At 38.8% G+C, this 7,494-nt stretch overlaps 1 long non-coding RNA gene across 1 annotated transcript; it reads right to left on the bottom strand.

Annotated features, from left to right (window-relative positions):
- Positions 1 to 538: 538 nt before the first annotated feature.
- Positions 539 to 1,531, bottom strand: LOC127098490 (uncharacterized). The gene is made up of 3 exons (XR_007793369.1): positions 1,455 to 1,531; positions 1,047 to 1,362; positions 539 to 678 (listed from the first exon to the last, which is right to left on the bottom strand). It is a non-coding gene; the product is annotated as an uncharacterized LOC127098490 (long non-coding RNA).
- Between the last annotated feature and the right edge of the window lie 5,963 nt (positions 1,532 to 7,494).

Here is a 7,494-nt window from a genome sequence, read left to right as displayed (position 1 = left end):
AAATTCATTTGCATACATTCATTCCCAAATCCATTTTTTTTATGGATAGACATTGGTCATTATCTAGCTTCTTGATCATGGTGTTTTTTTTATTATAAAATGGATTTTAATTATTTGACTTTTTTTAATTTTCAATTTGATTTTAATTTCGAATTAAGTTTAATTCCAAATTTCAATTTAATCTTAATTGTTTATTTTACTAATGATTCAAACTCTAATTGATTTTAATTTCCAAATGAATGTTAGAGTTGATATCAAAGTAATTTTAATGAATTATAGATTAATTTGATTTTAATTTGGTTTTTGCTGATTTGTTATTATTATTTAAATTGATATTTAGATTAGTCTTGGATTATTCCTAAAAATCCATATCCATTTTTATAATCAAATATCCAATAACCCAACTCTATTTTTAAATCCATATCCAGTTTCATTATCCATTTGGAACAAATTTAAACAATTTCACATCCAAATCCATTCAATCATAACAATTAACCAATTAACCCAAAGTTCATTAATCCAAAACAATTATCCAACAAAAAAAAACAAGCAAATGGAATGTCCAAAAGAATTCCCCATGAGTCATGATTTATCCTCCAAGATGCATGTTAGCTTGCTTCCATCATGATTCCTTCATTCACAAGTAGCATTGCCCATGTCAGGTTCACTTCCACCAACCTACAAAACCAACCAAGCCACAACCACGCATTAGCACATTGCCATGAGGTTCAAGCAGAAGAAAGTCATATGTTCAAAGAAGTTAATTCGCAGTGAATTTAGAAGCCTAGTACCGTGCTAGCATAAATGTTCATCAAACCACTTCTCAACTTCTAACCGAATGAACAATTGAATTTCTAAACAGTTCACAACTCAACCTCCATTCAAAACCTGCAAAGATTCACTACGACAATCAAGAAAATATCCAACCACAAGCTGCTGTTGCTGTTGCAGCAACCAGTTCGCCTAATGAAACCGTCAAACTCGCAAGAGAAAATTAGAGAAAATTTTGGAGCATGTTTTAGAGAAAAAACAGAAATTGAAGTTACCCTGCAATTGCCGAATCCTGTCAACAGCGGTTCAGTGAACTTCTCTTCTGTTTGAATCTTGATGCGTAAGTTCAGTCCAACTCCCTCAATTGGAATTTTGATGCGGCAGCAGACGAGGTTTTGGAAAGGATTTCTCAATGTTTTCAAATGAAACCCTTGGCCTATTACGCATTCTTTGCAACTGCATCACGACTTCTAAGCATTGCATGCTCTACCTATCTGTCACGGGCCTGATTTGGGAAGCTTCCTGGCGCCAAGGTATCTGCCTCTCCGACCTGAACCAATCCGCAATCCGGTCATTTAACAGACCTCAAACCTGCAGCGGAAACGTGTTACAAAAGTATAATCAACCATCGACCAAAAGCCACAAATTAAAAAAATTCATAACTAGCTAACCAATTCCCTAACCGTTGGTCAAGGAACTCCATGACAGTTTAACCACTATTGTTGTCGCAGCTTATGTCATCTTGCTTTGCAACAACATCACACCATCATTATCTGTAACACCTCAAAATTTGCCCTCCTCTCTTGGGACTAGCGTAACATATTTGCATATCATTTTTTAGGTCATTAGTTATTGCATATTGCATATCATGTGGTTACATTGTGCAAGTCGTCCTCACAAGTCTTGGTTAGAAGATAAGAGGTGGAGGTGCAAGCTAGGGTTTCATCGGACTGGTCATTAATCATCTGAGGATGTGGAGGTCCAAATTAGGGTTTTGTGATTCTCAAGGAGATTGGTCTTCATCTTGTTTGAAATGATTCATCATCATCATCATGGTTTATCATCAGAAGATTCAAGTGTTGAAGCATATTCCTTGAGATTAGGGTTTTGACCACTGGTCAACCCTAATCAGTTGCATTGGGCCAATCAGGGCATAGCAAGGAGATGGGGTCTATGATGGATATGAGGATCATTTCATGATTGTATTGAGCTTATTGGGGCTAGAGTTTCATCATTGAGCCATTTCATCAGAGGATTGGGGTTCAGATTGATCAGTGCCTTGCCAAATTCATCTATCAGCTGAAAAAGTCAACTGTGGTCAACTGTGCTTGATTTTTATGGATTTGGAGGTAGGAGAGAGTTGGATACACTTCATGCATGTTGAAACAAGTTTTATTTGACATGTCAAAGCTCAAGAATGAAGAAAATAAAGTCAGACAGAAAGTTGCCAAAAATGGAAAGTGACTTGTAATGGAAGTTTCCAAAAATGGAAAGTTTTTCATCACAAAATTACGTGTCCAAAAAATATTCAAATGAAAATTTGTTCAACATGAAAGTTGTAGATCTTGGTCTCACCTTTCCAAAAAGTTCAAGAACTTGAAAATCTCATGTATGGTTGGCAAGTTATGGTCCATTCAATTTCAAAAAAGACCCATAATCAAAGTGGCATAACTTTCACATGGAGTGTCCAAAATGAGTGATCTTTTTATGAGCAAACTCCATTTGACATGTACTTTCATGGTGCATAATCAAAATTCTTCAAAAATGGTCAATGCAAAAGGTCAATTTTCAAGTGTACAATTAAAAATCCAAGGGCAAAATAGTCCAAATGGAGAAATACTTGGAATTTTGGAGTGGGAGTTTTTGCAACACCTCACATATGCCAATTAGAAATGGTTTGAATGGTCATAAGTGTTCAAGGTCCAATATTTGGCTAGGTCACTTTTGAACTTCACTTGAAAATGCAAAATTTGGCATGACATAGTGAAAATGAATATTACAAGGCCAATTGCCATGGGATCAAAGCCAGCACATCACAAATGATATTTGGAAGATGTCTGAGCTGTCATACAGCTGTCATGAGCCCTTATGTGAAATACCAATTTTGCCCTTGCACTTGAGTTTGCACATTATGCTAATTACATTTCATTTGGTTAATTGGTGATTAGTAAGGTGATTAAGCAAGAGTATAAAGCTTTAATCATAACTGAAATGTTAACCACAATCACAATTCTCAAAGTTTGTAACCACTTTTCCCTCCATTTTCTCTCAAATTCTCAAGAACTTCATCAAGCATTTTTTATCCAAACTCCATCAATTCTCCACCAAATTGGAAAATTCTTCTTGATTCGTGCTCCTTACATCTTCCTCTCCAACTGTTTTGGTAAATCCATTCGAGAAAGCTTCAAAACCGTGACTGTTCATACTTTGCTCAATAATGGTGATTGGAAAATTCTTGCAATTGGAGTAACTTGGAGCTAAGGCACGCATTGCATTCATCTTCCTCAACCTTGATCTCGATCTGTTTTGGACTTTGGCACGAGGAAACACAAGATTTCATCACTCCTTCATTCAAGGTGCAAAAATTCGAAACTCACTATTGCTTAAATTGTTATATGCGTTTGAAAGATCGTTGAATGTAGATCATCATGATGTGTTTAGTTTGTGAAATGATTGAGTGAGGTGAGAGAAATCTGGATTTGAAACTTTGATGTCAAAACTTCATTCGATCGATTCGCAGTGTACATGAATTTCTGGACATTTTCGTTTGTATATTCGTGTTCCACGTGTTTAGACCTTTCCATTCATATGCCGTTTATGCATTTTGGTTGAGATTTGAGTGAAACCGATTTCGGAGTGATGAGCGTATGAACACGGGCAAGAATGAAGGAAAATCTGGAAAATTGTTGCGTTTGATCCGCTGCAGTGCCTAGCCATTTTCAAATTTTGTTTGGCGCCAAGATGAGCGAATGAGACGATGCCACCGCATTAATGGCTACGCCGTCGTTTTGGACTGGCTGATGATATTTACAAAACTGCCATTGCAGTATTTATTTAATTATTATTTCACTTTTGTTTTTCTATTTTATTTCATTTTGTTACATGATCTTTATAAATTCATATCTCATTCAAAACACATCCAAAATTAGTGAAACTTTTTGCATTATGCTCATGAGAATGTGTAGGATTTTATGATGATTTTTGTGAAATTTTTGCACGTGTGGAAATTTAATTGGCCTATTGATTTTGTTCATGTGTGCATTTTGTGTATGTTTCACCATATCCTTCATGAAATGCTCATGCCTTTAAAGAAATGGATGAAAATTTTTGTGCTTATTCTGGACATGTTGATGGTGATTTCCATGTAAAGTTTATGGTTTTTGGATACTTGGTTGATTAGATATGATATTTTGGATTAAGGTGTGACAATTTGTGTCACACCAAGCTAGGTCAACTTTCTGATTTTATTTGTCTGGCCTAGAAATGTTTGATGGTTCCAATTTTTTGCATGAATGATCATTGATATGTCAAGATAACATGTGATTTTTGGTGGAATTTTTGATGTCATTTTCTAATTGATTGATAATTTTCTTCTCTGTATGCTCATTTTGTGAATTTATGTGACACATGTTGGCATTTTGCTTGTGAAATTCTCATATGGTACTGGATGAAGATGAAATTTGATATGTTGATTGTAGGCACATTATAGGACATCATGGTTTTGATCCCATTCGTTTCTTAATTGTTGTCACTGTTTTATGAATTATTGAAATAGATGCTTGCTTGGATGTCTTGAATTGGCTTACATAATTGTGTCTGGACTTTTTGATTTTCATTGACCTACTTTCTTTTGTCCAATTGAGCTGAAAATTGACATGCTATACATTGAATGGGTCCTGTTTAGGTGTGAATTTTTGTGGAATTAATTGAACTGTTTTGATATGCTTTTGAGTGAGATAGTTCTGTTTGGTCTTTTGAAGTTGCAAATTACATGATTGATGTTAAATTGTGCATGAAATGATAATGGTGATTGATATGAGCATGGGACCAATTGCATTTGCTTTTGATTTGTTTGAATTTGATTTTGGTTGAATTGCACTTGCTGTTTAAATTTTTTTATCCCCTTTGGACCCTAGGCTTGGCCTAGTGGTCTAGTTTCTCACATTTGGTTTGGATTTTCAGGATGAAATGCACAATGCTTAAGGAGATTGCTTCAAGGCAATTTGAATTGAGTTTGGTTGATGATTGAGAACTAATTTGACTTTGTTTTGTAGGTTGTGATGCTTGAGCTTGAGCTTATAGCTTGCACTTGTGTGCATTAACTTGTGTTGCTTGTACAGATTAACTGATTAACCATTTGCTGTTTACTGTTTGTCTGTCTGAGTACTGATGATACTTGATTGATTTCAGGTACATTTAGTCGCTTACAGTTCTTTAAGAACTTGCTTGCTGTTGCTTGGTTTTTTAACCAGTGGAGGTAGAATCTCTATACTTCATGTAGTCTGGAAGACCTGGCCTGTTACTTGGCCAGGCAACTGTCTGAAGTCCTCCTTAAGAGGCGATGTTTGTGGTTGTTTACATTTGTGCCAAGCAGGTAAAGACCTCTATGAGGCAATTGGTGGATCAAAGGGATATGCAATCTATCCCCCACTATTCTGTTGAGTCGTCCCTCTGCTCACACGGCTGTGTGTTGATGCATTGGGACACAAACCCAAGATTTTGTGTTGTTGCACAATCGAGTCAGAGTCTTTGAGCGTAGAAGGGTCCCTCCATTCTGGACCCACGCTCCTTTGTCTGAAGCTCTCCCTGGTCAGGGATAAGAGCTGTGAAGTCTAATCTTCACTCACCTTTCATCTACTTCACCTTAGCCCCTAAATGTCAAGGTTAAGAGCGAATACTACCCATGTACAGATGACTTGCTTCGGCAGTCAAACCCATTGTTTGAGCCTCACTTGACTGGTTATAGTGTGTGCTATGTGAATATTTGCTTGAAATGCTTGTTTTGATCTGTTGATGCTTGCATGCTTGTTTTCCTGGATAGGATTAGCTTGCAGTTGTGCAAGTAGGTAGAAACCACAACATAGGGCAATGATGCATGACAACACTAGGCTCGAGTACAGCTCCCTGGTAGTGTGTCTCCCCTTGGTTTCTGGCTAGATTTTCTTTCCCTTTCAGGGGAACTACATCGCCCTGATCCTCGTTCCAGACGAGGTATGTAGGCAGGAGACCGTGCGAGGTCTCTCCGGGCACTTTTTTTCTTTTTGTGTGTGTTTGCTTGTTATCTTCTTGTGTGTGTTTGGTTCGGATGCCGATGTAAGTCCAGTGATTGGCTTTCGGGCTCCACGTTTGCCCTTTGGTGTGTGTTTTGGTTCGGATGCTGATGTAAGCCCAGTGATTGGCATTCAGGCTCCATGTTTGCCGGTGTGTTTATTTGCTTGTTTGGCGTGCGTGAGCTGAACTACGGCAGCTCTGATTCTCGTTCCAGACGAGATACGTAGGCATAGGATGCGACGTCCTATCGAGCTCTCTCCCCCTTAACCCCACCTGTGTTGTCTTCGGTGCGTGTGTGTGTGTGGTGTTTTAGCAACCTTTTCTTTTTTTTAGAACGTGGATCCCGTCGAGTACGACGGACGTGAGGGGTGCTAATACCTTCCCCTTGCGTAACCGACTCCCTTACCCTTTCTCTTTGGTCGCGAGGCCATTTCCTTTCCAGGTTTCTCTGAGCGTTTCCTTTCCCTATCTTGGGATAAATAACGCGCAGTGGCGGCTCTGTGTTGTTTTTTGTTTTAGCCCGCCGGTTGTTTTTCGCGGATGCGACAGCTGGCGACTCCACTGGGGATTACCAGATGTTGACCTGTGCTGGTCCATCTTCCCTAAGCGAGTCTCTCCTAGCGCTCTAGGATAGTTTAGGTTGCTTGCGATGCTTGGTTTATTGCATTTATTATTCTAACCAGTGTATATATATTTGCATAAATATTTGCATGCATCATACTATCATGTTGTTGCCGTCCTCTGTGCAGGTGGTTCCTCTGTTTTGGGGTGGGTGTTCTGAGTGAGGCTAAAACCCAGGCCCGAGTATACACCTAGGATTAGTGTGGTCTCACGTTCCTCATTTGCTAAATCAGCATATTGTTGCAACGTGACATGCCACAAGCCAGACGAGGCTCATTTGATAGTGCTTTCCTCTGTGGGGTACCCCACTTTGGTTGAGTTACTTCATCTGAACTATTGACTCTGGTGACCGATCATTTCCCGGATCTTTGGTTTAGACGATCTCAGGAGAGCTACAATGGCACACCCGAAAGGGCAAACCCATTGAGTATCTCTGCCCGATTGTCGAGACTATTATCCGCCTTAGGATGACCTGATTAGAATTTACCTGTGAGGGGAGGGTGATTCTTTCAGATGCATGTTCAGATGGTGACTTTGATGATGACTTTTTGTTCCGTGGATCAGAGTCATATTTATCAGTCGGATTTATGGTCATTTATTGCCGAGACGCCGGAGTGTTGTCCGAGTTATTTATCAGTGGGGATCCGTTTATTTCAGGATTCCCCGGGCCGATTCAGAGGTTATGGGTATCTGATCAGAGATTGTTTGGTGATGATGATGATGATGTATCTCCCGTTTATTTCGGGACCCTTGAGTTGGATTTGTGGTTACATTTTCCTTCAGATGGTTGTGATCGGTTCAGAGGCCGTAACTCAGTGCAACAGATGATCG

Source organism: Lathyrus oleraceus, chromosome 6 (assembly GCF_024323335.1).
Source record: "Lathyrus oleraceus cultivar Zhongwan6 chromosome 6, CAAS_Psat_ZW6_1.0, whole genome shotgun sequence".
NCBI lineage: Eukaryota > Viridiplantae > Streptophyta > Magnoliopsida > Fabales > Fabaceae > Lathyrus > Lathyrus oleraceus.
The sequence above is the reverse complement of the archived record's forward strand: the minus strand, read 5'-3'. Positions and strand labels throughout refer to the sequence as shown.